A 13,931-nucleotide genomic window follows, 5' to 3' on the forward strand; every position below is an offset into this window, starting at 1 on the left:
ACTGCCAGGCCAATCTGGCCTTGGAGGGAGGGTACTGCCGGTGCCTATCTCCGAGTTTCTTAAGAGTACTTGCCAATTTGCGGGGAGAGGGGTTCTTAATAACGTACGTAAGCTCAGGCACTTCCTGCGGCTCCGCCAAATCCGGGCCCAGCAATTCCTGCAATGCTCTGCGAACCCGGTGGTATTGGAAGCCGTGCAATAGCGTTGCCCCAGGTTGGGATTGGAGGGCCTGCTGCGACGTCTTCACTATGCCGTTCAAAAAGAGGTCCCCCATCTTGTCTATGCCCAAGTCCCGTAACGCCTTCAGGACACCCTTCTCCGTCAGCGGGGCCAACCACACCGCCCATTCCACTCGCAGTAGGGGAGAGTACAACAGCTCACTCTCACGGGAGCGGACCAGCTCATGCCAAGCGTGGTTTGTGGCAGCAATGGAGTCCAAGTTACCGACCCTGCGATCGACAGGACAGCATATTGTGGCCGGAAGCGGAGTGGGGTCCGCAAAGAGGCGCTCCAGCTTCACGTGCGGGATGCCAGGGTCCCCATGGATCCAGGTGTGGAGATGAGCCCCCTGCGCAATCCTGTAGTACCTTTCTAGGTCCGGAGCCCCCAGACCCCCGCGCTCATAGGGAAGCAGGAGAGTTTGCCATTGAACCCTCGGCTGTTTGCCCCCCCACGCAAGTCTAATAAGCGTTTGAGTAAGCTGACGAAAAAAGGCCTTGGAGAGTACGACAGGTATGTTAGTAAAGAGAAAGAGGAATCTGGGGAGAACCACCATCTTCATAATTGCAATCCTACCCATTAGGGACAGCGGGAGCCTGCACCACACCTCAACGTCATCCACCAGCTTGGAGTAGGCAACCCCATAGTTCTCACGTATGAGGATCTCGGGATCGGTGTGAATACGGATCCCCAAATAACGTATGGAGTCCGTGGTCCATTGCAGCGGGTTTTCCGAGTCGAATGGGAGAGTCACCGGAGTCAAAGGCAACGCCACAGACTTATTCCAATTGACCCGAAGGCCCGAAAGGGCCCCGAACTTCACCACCTCCCGCAAGACCGCCGATAGATTCACCTCCGGGTCCCGGACATACAACAAAGTGTCGTCTGCGTACGTCGAGATGCCAATCTGATAAGAAGGGAAGTTGATCCCCTCGAACCCGTGGTATTCTCTTATAGCGCAGGCCAGGGGCTCCGCCACCAGTGCATACAAAAGTGGGGAGAGGGGGCAGCCCTGCCGTGTGCCCCTGCTGATCTCAATCGGGGCAGTGACCGAGTTCCCTATCTTTAGCCGCGCAGTTGGCTTGTAGTATAGGGCTCCTAGCATCTGAAGGAAGGGTTCGCCAAGCCCATACTTACGGAGGACTCTGAGCATAAATGACCATTCTACTGAGTCAAAGGCCTTTTCCATATCCAGGAAGATAGCCACAGCCTTATTCTCTTGCCGGACATGCTGAATAGTGCCCAGCACCGTGCGAATGTTATAAGTCAAATTCCGGGCGGGGACAAATCCAGCCTGCTCCGGGGCAACCAAGTCCGGGACCAGAAGAGCCAACCGCATCACCAAAACCTTTGCATACAATTTAGCATCTACGTTAATCAGCGAAAGCGGCCTATATGAGCCACATTCGTTGGGGGGTTTGCCTGGCTTCGGGATGGTGATGAGAAGCGCCTTTGAGTTGTGGTCTTTTGATGCTGTTTGATGCTGTTTTGGTGTCTGGTGTTCCTGTGGTTGTGCACTTAGCACCACCAAAACACTTCGTGCAACAGCAGCATCAGTCAGAGCAACACCAGAGTCTCTTTTTTTTGTGATTACGCACTGTATTTGTGTTTTTGTTTTTTTCTTGCATTGTTTAATGGTTTATTTTCCCTTACTTTAGTAAGTGCTTTCTGTTGTGATTTTTATTTCCTTTAGCTCGCTTTATCCACTTTTAAATTGTTGCCTTATTTGCTGTGTATTCAGATGTTTGCCTATTTTGTGTGCATTTATGATCTTTGTGAAAGAAATGTTTTATTTTACAATCCCTCTCTTCATTTTTGTGTATTAATTGGTGCACTGTCTTTGCGTTGCATTAAGTTTTAATTTTTGAATAGCTACAATTGTGTAATCCGATTTTTACGTAGTAAAATAAATGTTGACTAACGTTATTTATGTGTGGAGTTGGAGGGTGGAGTTGTAGTTGGAGGGTAGAGTTGTAGGGTTGTATTGTAGTTATAGTGTGTAGTTGGAGGGTGGACTTGGACGTGTGAGTGTGAGGGTGAGTGGATGTGAGTGTCTGAGGGTTTGAGGTTGTGAGTGAGGCTGAGCGTGTGTTGGTGAGTGATGGTGTGTGAGGGTATGAGTGTGATTGAGGGTGTGATGATGTGAGAGTGTGAGGGTGTGATGTAGGGTGAGGATGAGTGAGGGTGTGTGAGGCTGAGGGTGTGAGTGGTTGTGATGATGCCTATAAGTGATCATTTTTTCTCCGTGAATATTGTACACTTCAAATGTATTGATGTTGTGAAGCGTTGTTTTAGAAGCTAATCAAGACCTATGTAATGTTGATTGATGCTGTTGTTAACGCTGAATGTTATGTTATGTTATGTTATGTGTTTTTATTAGGCGCACAGATGCTCCAGCCAAGGAGCGTCCTGGAGCCCGACAAGGCAGCTGCACAACACAACAAAACAATAAATCAGACAAATTTAGACTAAGGGAATAAAAAAGTTTTCACCGCACGGCGAAAGGAGATCAGATCCCTAAGAGCACGGATAGCCGGGGGAAGGGAGTTCCAGAGAACCGCCGCACGAACTTGAAAAGAACGCCCACCGGCCCTGCTCCGCTTAAAGCGTGGGACAACAGCCAGTTCTAAATCCGCAGATCTTAAAGCTCGGGCTGGAATGTAATGAGCCAGAAGTGTAGCAAGAATCATAGCTGGGGACCCCTTCAGAATCTTATAAGCGACACAGAGGACCTTAAACTGGATCCGCTGCGCCACCGGGAGCCAGTGCAATGAACGCAAAGTACTAGAAGTGGGGCACGATCTAGGTAATCCTACCACCGATCTTGCTGCGGCATTCTGGATCCGTTGTAAACGCCCAATTTCTGCCTGGTTTAGACCTACCAATAGGGAACTCGCATAATCCAGCCTAGAGATGACAGTGGCTTGGATCATGAGTTGCCTAGTGGGGGCATCAAAAAACTTGAGCACAGGACGGAGCCCGCGCAAGATGCCAAAGCAGCAAGCCGCCGTACGTTTGGTATGACAAGCAAACGTAAGGGAAGGGTCCAGCCAGACCCCGAGGTTTTTTAGCTCGGCAACTGGGATGGGGGTAGGACCCAAATCCCCTGGCCACCATCTCTCTCCCCAAAGCTCCGGTTGTTTGCCAAAAATCATGACCTCGGTCTTACTAGCGTTCAGCTGGAGACAGTTGGTCGTCATCCAGCCGGCGACCGCCCGCAGTCCTTGTTGGAACCTGGGGGCATCGACATCGGCATCCCCGCTGATCGTAACCGCTAGCTGGGTGTCATCGGCGTATGACACCATCGTTATACCCCATTGCCTGACAACCTCAGCTAGCGGCCTTACGTAAAGATTGAACAGCGTAGGACTCAGCGAGGATCCTTGGGGAACCCCCAAGCCCAGCGGATGGTGTTTGGACTGGTAAGGCGGGACGGTCACGCTAAAGGCCCGATTGGCTAAAAAGGACCGGAACCATTGGAGAGCCACGCCGGTGACACCAACCTCCTCTAAGCGACGCAGAAGGATCGGGTGCGATACAATGTCAAAGGCGGCGCTCAGGTCTAATAGCACCAGCGCCGCCGTTTGCCCTGCATCGAGCACGGAGCGGAGATGCTCCACCATATACAGCAGAGCCGTCTCCGTGCTGTGACCGGCCCTGAACCCATTCTGCGTCACATCGAGGACGTCAGCGTGAAGTAGATGTTCCGAGAGGACCGCGTTGACATGCGCCTCAGTCACCTTAGCAGGCCACGGTAGGAGGGAGATTGGCCGATAGCTCTCAGGCTCGCTACCATCCAAGTTCGGTTTCTTGAGAATAGGACGAACCATGGCTTGCTTCCACTTCAGTGGGACGACGCCGGATGTAAGCGACGTGTTGATCAGAGAACATAGCGGTGAGATGTCATGTACCGCTAAGTCTTTGAACACCGCTGGGCAAAGCGGATCCGCTGGGGACCCCGACTTCACTTGACGAGCCAATTTGTCAAGGCTTTCAGGTGTTAAAGTAGGAAAAGAATGCAACCCCTCTGATGTTAACGGCTTAAGAGGTGGATTAGCCAGAGGAGTGGCCAACGGAAAAGCCCGGTAAATGGCGTTGACCTTTTCCAAAAAGAAATCCGCCAGTTTTTCACAGTGCTCGACAGAGCTCTGGTGGATCGTTGTTACCTTTTTGGCAGTGAGATCTTTCAGCACCTTGAAAATAGCCTTAGACGGGTTCGAACTAGTCCTAAATTGAGCGGCATAGAAGGCGGCGCGGGTTCTGCACACTGCCCGGTGATACAATTTCACCGCGGACAAGTACAAAACTTTCTTCACGCTGTTATAGGATTTGCGCCAGGCCCGCTCTGCACGCCTACAAGAAACCTTCAACGCCCGCAGTGAGTCATCGTACCAAGGGCTTGATTTGCCGGTCCTGGATTTACAGCATACAATGGGGATAAGAGTATCTAAAGCCCTGGTAACCCAGTTGCAGAACCTATCATAGACCTGATCTGCCGACCCAGTAATGTCGAATGAGTCGGTCGATAGGAGATGGAAAAACTCTTCCAGCTTAAGTTTTTTCCAGCGTCTTCTTGGAATAGAGCACACCACTGGTTTAGATTGTATAGCCGGTGTAGGGCAGTGGATCTGTATCAAATAATGATCAGTCCATGCCAAAGGTGTGTAGCTGGAAATGCAGGCTTCCGTAGGATTGGTGAAAAACGGATCGAGGGTATGGCCCCCTGAATGGGTGGGCTGTGCCACCAGCTGGGTCAGCTGGAGCGCCTCCAGATCTGCCATGAAACTGGATACCGTAGGGCTGGCTAGGTTGTCAAAGTGCAAATTTAAATCCCCAACGATGGAGAAGTTGGAGCACCCAGCAGCCAGTTCACTAATGGCGTCAGGTAGCGCCGCTCTAAAAGCCACTTCACTCCCTGGGGGCCGATATATAATTAAAAAACAAACACATCAGTAACGTTTTTTATGTAATGCATGTAAAAATTTTGCATTTTTTTGAAAGGTACATATAAATTTTCACTGCAAAAGCTTGGCTTGCATTAACATAGATGCGCATTGATTTTGTCTGTGTTTGCTCATTAGAGACAAAGTTTACCTCCTTTTATATTTCCGCCTACAGATGCGCGTTAATTGTGGCAAAGTATAAGTATGAAGCCACCTTTAAAAATTGGAATTTTTTTGTTGTGTAGTTTGAGTGGAATACTTTTTTGTACTTATGGAATAATTGCAATTAGGATGTGAGGTCTCGTGCTCTTGTGATTACGCACTTTCTTTGTTTTGTGGATTCTTCCCACCATTGTTTAATGGTTTATTTATTTCCCCTTACTTTAGTAACTGCTTTATGTTGTGAATTTGTGTCCTTTAGATGTCTTTGTCCCCTTTTAAATTGGTGTATTACTCGCTGTGTATTCAGATGTTTCCCTTATCTCTTTAGATAAAAATTTTTTCTTAAAAAATGTTATATTTAACAATCCTTTTCTGCGTTTTTATGTATTAATTGGTGCACTGTCCTCGCGATGCATTAAGTTTCCATTTTTGAATACCTACAAGTGTGTAATCCGATGTTTTGTTATTGAATTAAATGTTGCCTAATGCTATTTACGTTTGGAGTTGGAGGGTGGATTAGTAGTTGGAGGGTGGATTAGTAGTTGGAGGGTGGAGTAGTAGTTGGAGGGTGGAGTTGTAGGGTGGTGTTGTAGGGTGGAGTTGGAGGGTGGACTTGGCCGGTGTGAGTGTGAGGGTGACTGGATGTGAGGGTCAGGGGGTGTGAGGGTGTGTGATGGTGTGTAAGGGCGAGTGAGGGTGACTGTGTGAGTATGAGTGAGGGTGTGAGAGTTGTGAGGGTAATTAAATGTTGGCTAATGCTATTTACGTTTGGAGTTGGAGGTTGGATTAGTAGTTGGAGGGTGGATTAGTAGTTGGAGGGTGGAGTAGTAGTTGGAGGGTGGAGTTGTAGGGTGGTGTTGTAGGGTGGAGTTGGAGGGTGGACTTGGACGGTGTGAGTGTGAGGGTGAGTGGATGTGAGGGTCAGGGGGTGTGAGGGTGTGTAATGGTGTGTAAGTGCGCGTGAGGGTGACTGTGTGAGTATGAGTGAGGGTGTGAGAGTTGTGAGGGTAAGGGGGTGAGGGTGTTTGAAGATGAGGGGGTGAGGGTAATGGGGTGTGAGTGTGTGTGATGCTATGTGTGGGTGAGTGAGGGCGAGTGTTGTGAGGGTGTGAGTGTGTGAAGGTGAGTGAGGGTGTGCGAGTTTTAATGTTGAGTGTGTGACTGTGGGTGAGGGTGGGTGAGGGTGTGTGAGGGGGTGTGAGGGTGAGGGGGTGATGTAGACTGATGGTGTGTGAGGGTGAGTGGGGGAGGGTGAGTGAGGGTGTGTGAGGGTGAGGTTGTTGAGGGTGAGGGTGTGTTGTTGAGTGATGGTGTGTGAGGTTGTGAGGGAGTTTGAGGATGAGTGATGGTGTGTGAGGCTGAGGGAGAGGGTGTGTGAGGGTGTGAGTGGGTGTGAGTGAGAGTTGTTGTGAAGATGGGTATGTGTTTATATTTTCGCCATGAATATTGTACACTTAAAATGTATTAATGTTGTGAAGCGTTGTTTCTGAAGCTAAGAGACCTATGTAATGTTTATCGATGCTGTTGTTAGCGCTGAATCCAAAATCAGGAAATGTTTTTTAGGTGCAAGCCTATAGATACAATCGCAAAAATTTGCGTAGCACGCTGTAGAGGGAGGGGGGGGGGAAATAGTAGGCCTGCTGAATGGGGGTGAGTCTGTGTCTTTTATTTCGTTTATACATAAGTATTTTGAAAGTAAAGCTAGCCATCCCTCCTGTGCCTCTAACTTGCTCTCATTTTTCTGTTTTTGGTGTGGCGAAGTGGTAAATTTCCGTAGTACGCTGTAGAGGGAGGGGGGGGAATAGTAGGCCTGCTGAATGTGGGTGAGTCTGTGTCTTTTATTTCGTTTATTTCTTATATAAGAAGACTTTTAACCAGTACAAGATGTCTGCCACATAGCAGTCAATCGATACCAGCTTCTTAACCACTTCAAGATGGTTGCCATTTCCACGCTCCCGGAATTAGTCCTTTGTCAATTTCAATAACCAACCCCATAAGCCTGGCCCACGAGGGTTTCACACACAGCGGACCCGCGCTGCAACTGTGAAGAGGGCAGAAGCCGATCGAGCTTCGCCCAACCCGCCGCTGCTTTCATCTGGAAGCAAGGTAAGCCCATGCTCTAAACGCCGATAGTCATAATACTCCGTCACTCACGGAGCCCGACCGTTCATCCAGTTATTGTATATTTTTATCCCCAGCAACTGGACGGTTTGAATCTAAGCCTCCCCCCAAAAAAGAAGAGCGCCTAATCCCTCCGACGCCCTCGGCTACAATACATGTAGCTAGGTAAGCCAGCCATAACTTAAACGGAATTCTGTAATACTCCCAATCTCGGAGCCGCGCCGCTTATATTTTAAATTTAACCCCCAGCATCCACGAGGATCCGTCAGAAGGAAACCTCGTTAACACGGCTAATAACAGTTAATTTTCTCCACATCTACAAGGCCCACACCATATGTGGCCAGGTAAGCCATCCCCTCCTGCGTGCTGCTAATGCTTTAATAATTCATTCTGACCACCGGTCTAATGACTACATTTTAATATCCCCTAGCAATTGATGCTCCAAACCGGGTAGAAATTCCTTTCCTCCGGTGGAAAATCATTCTATTCAAAGGCGACTATTTTTAGCGCCAGGTAAGCATTACCCCTTAGTGCAAAAACGACATAGACTGCACAACCTTGGAAGCATGTTTTAATTCTTAACTGGCAGCTCCCAGTATTCTGCAAACGGAAGTATTCTGTAACTCCGGCCCTTGCAATAATTGGCAGCATGACCAACTCCTCTTACCTGGCAGCACCCAGCACGCTGCACAGGGATGTACAACTTGAAACCCCGGATCCCCTAAGACTTAATCCTGCTCTGATTGGAAATGTGACTGCCCCTAGGCACTATTTCACTCACTGAGTCACTTAATCACAGAGCACTACAATGCAACAAAAGCGTCCCCATTGTCACCGCGGATATAGCACAAGTCTCGATGAATGACACCCATGTCACTGCGCCGTTTTTTTTTTTTTTTTTTTTCAGCACTTTTTCACCTGTAAAAAATCTTTTTAAAAATCACAAACACACCAGCAAAGAACCGGCGAGTTCAAATAATGGCCGTTTTTAACTTATAATTGTGCCCTGTCGAATATTTTCTGGATACTTTTTCCTTGCTGTGGGCCTAGGCCTTAAAATTGTCCTTTTTTTCCCCCCTTTCTTTTACAGGCTTTATGTATTGCAGGCAATAACTGTAAAAATAGTCCTGATGATGATCCCATTGTACTATGAGCCCTTAGGGATCGAAACGTCGACGCAATAAGCAGTGTAGCATATTATTTAATATGGTTATTTGAAATTGTTGTCACTGCAGGGTGAATTTGTTGTAACTGTATTTACTGTAACCACAAGTCACCTTTTGGCTCGAAAACTTCTTGTTTGCGTGAAAAGCTTTTTCCTTGCTCTATCTCCCTCCTCCTGGTTTATCTCTTCTAAACCTCTTGGGATAGGTACAGGACTGTACCCTATCTTGCCACTATTTTTGGCCTCCCCTTGGGCCAACACAACTTCATGTTATCTTATGAATAAACTCACGCCCGGCTGGGCGCGTTTCAAAAATATAGTACTTATTGTAGTCTATATTGTTATTTTCTTGTTATATCGTGAATCCTTAGGACCCCTGTTCTTTGAAATAAGCTAAGTAACCCACGGTCCGAAGGTCCCCTACTGGGTTCCCTTGTGTCCAAAAAACAAAAAAAAATTTTATTTCGTTTACACATAAGTATTTTGAAAGTAAATCTAGCCATCCTCCTGTGCCTCGAACTTGCTCTCATTTTTCTGTTTTTGGTGTGGCGAAGTGGTATGAGCTGATGTATGCTGATGAATGGGACAGAGGCTGGATGAATAGTAATTAAAATAATGTATCCAATGTATAATGTTGAATGAGAGAGATGCTGGATGATTTGTGTGTAAAGACCGAAATGTAGACACAGGTGTGGCAAAATGGTATGAGCTGATGTATGCTGCAGAATGGGACAGAGGCTGTATGATTAAGATTGTAAATAATGTATTCAATATATGATGTTGAGTGAGAGAGATGGTGATTGATTTGTGTGTAAAAAGCAAAATGTATACGGCGATTTAGATTGTAATTCGTCTGTGAATGTTTTTTTTTTTACGACGATTTCAGTTTCAAGTCTTTCGTTTAATGTGTTGTGCGAGCCTGGCTGTGTGCAGGGAGAGAGAGGGGAGGTGCTGGTGTCTGGGGAGGGGGAGTCGAATTGCGAGCCTGGCTGTGTCCGGGGAGAGAGAGGGGAGGTGCTGGCGTTTGTGGGCTGGGGAACAGATGTCGAAGGCTGGTGAATTTTGTTTACAAAATAGTCTGTTTCAGTGTCCCAAAAATGATTTGTGCAGGTTAGGGTTTAAGACGAGACAAGGTTTAAGGGTTTAAGAGGAGAGAAAGCTGTGATACTGCAGGGAGAGAGAGGGGAGGTGCTGTCGGATGGGGGCAATAGATCTTGTATTGGTAAGAGTTTAAGCTTTTGTCATTGTAAATGACAATGCCTTTAATTTATCAGTTTAGATAATTAACAATAAATTACAATTCCAATAGCCAGCGTTCAAATGCTGGTGAGCCCAACAAAATCAAAATACAATGGCAGCCCTCTATCTGTTTCGTGTGGCTTGATGGTGTGGGTGGCTGAGGGGGCTTTCAATGCGGCTTCCTTTTGCAGGCTCAGTTTGAAGCCCTGGTCTTAAGTATGCAGCCTCAGCACTCGATACAAACTAAGTATCAGCAGAAAGGAAGGGGCTGCAACTTGGAGACACGGCCGTGATACTGCAGGGAGAGAGAGGGGAGGTGCTGGCGGATGGGGAGGGGGAGGAGAATTGCGAGCCTGGCTGTGTCCGGGGAGAGAGAGGGGAGGTTCTGGCGGCTGGGGAACAGATGTCGAAGGCTGACAAATTTTGTTTTAAAAATAGTGTGTTTCAGTGTGTGAGTTGTGCATGTTTAAGGGTTTAAGACGAGACATGTCCGTGAAACTGCAGGGAGAGAGAGGGGAGGAGCAAATGACAATGCCTTTAATTTATCAGTTTAGATAATTAACAATAAATTACAATGCCAATAGCCAGAGCCCAACAAAATCAAAATACAATGGCAGCCCTCTATCTGTTTCGTGTGGCTTGATTGTGTGGGTGGCTGAGGGGGCTTTCAATGCGGCTTCCCTTTGCTGGCTCAGTTTGAAGCCCTGGTCTTAAGTATGCAGCCTCAGCACTCGATACAAACTAAGTATCAGCAGAAAGGAAGGGGCTGCAACTTGGAGACACGGCCGTGATACTGCAGAGAGAGAGAGGGGAGGTGCTGGCGGATGGGGAGGGGGAGGAGAATTGCGAGCCTGGCTGTGTCCGGGGAGAGAGAGGGGAGGTTCTGGCGGCTGGGGGCTGGGGAACAGATGTCTAAGGCTGACAAATTTTGTTTTAAAAATAGTGTGTTTCAGTGTGTGAGTTGTGCATGTTTAAGGGTTTAAGACGAGACACGTCCGTGAAACTGCAGGGAGAGAGAGGGGAGGAGCAAATGACAATGCCTTTAATTTATCAGTTTAGATAATTAACAATAAATTACAATGCCAATAGCCAGAGCCCAACAAAATCAAAATACAATGGCAGCCCTCTATCTGTTTCGTGTGGCTTGATGGTGTGGGTGGCTGAGGGGGCTTTCAATGCGGCTTCCCTTTGCAGGCTCAGTTTGAAGCCCTGGTCTTAAGTATGCAGCCTCGGCACTCGATACAAACTAAGTATCAGCAGAAAGGAAGGGGCTGCAACTTGGAGACACGGCCGTGATACTGCAGGGAGAGAGAGGGCAGGTGCTGGCGGATGGGGAGGGGGAGGAGAATTGCGAGCCTGGCTGTGTCCGGGGAGAGAGAGGGGAGGTTCTGGTGGCTGGGGGCTGGGGAACCGATGTCGAAGGCTGCCGAATTTTGTTTTAAAAATAGTGTGTTTCAGTGTGTGAGTTGCGCATGTTTAAGGGTTTAAGACGAGACACGTCCGTGAAACTGCAGGGAGAGAGAGGGGAGGAGCTGGTGGCTGGGGAGGGGGGGTGAGAAATGGCAGCCTGGCTGTGGAGAAATGCGAGCCTGTCTGTGTGCGGGGGGAGAGAGTGTAGGTGCTGGCGGCTGGGGGTGGGTATTGCCGTGGGAGGGAGCCTTGTAGCTTTCATGTGCGAGAGAGAGGGGAGGTGCTGGCGGATGGGGTTGGGGATTGCCGTGGGAGGGAGCCATGTCGCTTTCATGTGCACGCACTTTTAATGTCAATGCGCTTGCGCATTGAGCTTCAATTTGACGGGCACTGCAAGGAATCGCCATGGAATCGCAAGTTGGTTAAAGTCTGTTTAAGCCCCCATAGTCTCGCAAGCTCAATGCGCATGCGCATTGACAGGCGAGACCTAAAAACCAGCAAATGTAAGCAATTAGTGCTAACCATATACTTAGAAATAGAGCAATACCACTTTGTAATAAGAGCATTATAATTTAGGTTTAACACGCTCCAATGACACAATCAAATCTCAATTTTTCTATTAAAAGAACAGAGGTGCAAATTATTTGGTATATTTATTATTTTTACATTAATTGAAATAGAGAAAAAAATATATGTTAATTTTATATTTTATTATTTGGATGTGTTTGTGGATTTGGAATACAAGATTTGGTTTGGAATCTCTAGTTAAAAAGAAGTTATATGAATTGCTTATTTTTGTTAAGGCTGGGGGTAGCAACAGGGGTAGGATTAAGGTTACAATTAAGATTATTTTTGAGGGTAGGATTAACATTAGCCTTAGGGGTAAGATTTCGTTACTGTGATTAATTCGGGTTATTGTAAGGTTGTGACTAGTGGAGGTTTAAGGTCTATTTTAAGGTTAAAGTTAGTTAGTTTGTTTTTTGAACTGGAACGTTTTACATCTGACATGCAATTCCTGTTGCATCAAGCAACACAGTACAGTGATCACAACACAAAACTGGAGTACAACACAAACACACTTTTATCTGTGGTATGCAAACACCTCACCATCAGCACCAAACTTCATGGGTTCGAGCTGCCGACATGCCTTGGAGACTGTGAATGGAACACATTGAGAATGACACATTACGGCTATGCAGGAAACATCTAGGAATAAGTCAAGTCACTGTACACAATTTCAAGGTTAAAGTTAGTGTTGAGGCCGAGATCCAATTAATCGTTATTTTAATTTTATATATAAGGAGCGCAATTGAGGGTAGGTCGAGTGGTCGAATTTGTGTAGCTCGAGTAATTGTATTGTTCAGTAATGGTGGTCCTGACAGAAAAGTATGAGAGATTTATGAGGTCAAAGATGCACCTCATAGGAGAGTATATAACACCATTCGAGGAATGTTGATCGTGTTATCACAATGGTGTGATGAAATCAGGTAGTGAGGGTGTCCCTTCTCCCTTTTGACTCCTGCTAAATAAGCTTGGCTTTGGGAAAACTAAGAAGGGTGTCCTAATGGGAGGGCTGATGGGAGTAAAAATCTGATTAGGAGTTAGTATCTGAATTTGCAAAGGTACTTTGCACACATACTCAGTTTATCCATACATACTACTCACTCCTTGGGACACCAGAGAATGGAATGGGTAGCAACGTTCCTCACATGCTGCATTGCGCCCATATAATGAGATTACAGAGCACTGAACCGTGGAAGTGCCTGCATTAATTAATTGTGGGTTTGTAATGCGCTAGAATCGACTCCCGAAGGAGTATCTCTGCGCAGTAGACCGCTGGGGAACCCGTCCTGGCTTTCCCTGTGAGATGGTCCCTACTGGGTATCTCCAAGGTGAAACCAGGCATCCCCGGCGTATGTGGGGGGCCGTTGTGGAGATGAGGCAAGCTAATGCCCAGAGTTGCCGAGTGTGATCCCTGGTTAGAGTAGGCACCTGGATGAGAATTATCGAGTCCGCTGACGCTGGTCCACGACGTGGCGGGAATTGAACCCTGGTCCCGGGCTGTCCTCTGCTCTCGGGTCTGCCGCCTCTAACCAGTGAGCCACACCACTCCACTGTGCCTGCATTCAGTGTTCCATACACCTTCAACTCTAAACAGATTTCCTTGTAAAGATGGTCCTTGCCCCAAGTAGTAGACTATGATGCGCCGTTGTGGCAATCAGTCAAAACTGGTCTTTGCTGCTGGTGGTTGCTTTACAAACCTAGAAGAAGAGATCAACATGGGAAAATATTAATAACGAGTGCAGCCTTTTCAAATTCATCAGACGTTAATGTGCTCGGTTACTGCACCAACATACTGAACCAATGTTAAATGCTTGTTGGTGGAGGGCTCTCATGTATAATCTATAGATTTCTCTCACATTATAAATTGACAGAATATGCTACCAAGCTGTTCTACGTGAGGGAGTCGACGGCACAGCCAAATGGCTTACATTTCAGGATCCTTGGCCATGTAGATACCTCAACTGCCAACTATTATGCTTTCTTTGTTTAATGATGAGGGTAAGATAGATAAGGAAGGCTTCGACAAAAGCCCAGATGAACTATTCCACTCACAAATTCCTGCCCAAGTAAAAGAGTAGATCTTTTGTGTCACCTACCATCACCCAGAT

The sequence above is a fragment of the Lissotriton vulgaris genome, chromosome 1_1 (assembly GCF_964263255.1).
Source record: "Lissotriton vulgaris chromosome 1_1, aLisVul1.2, whole genome shotgun sequence".
NCBI classification, from domain to species: domain Eukaryota; kingdom Metazoa; phylum Chordata; class Amphibia; order Caudata; family Salamandridae; genus Lissotriton; species Lissotriton vulgaris.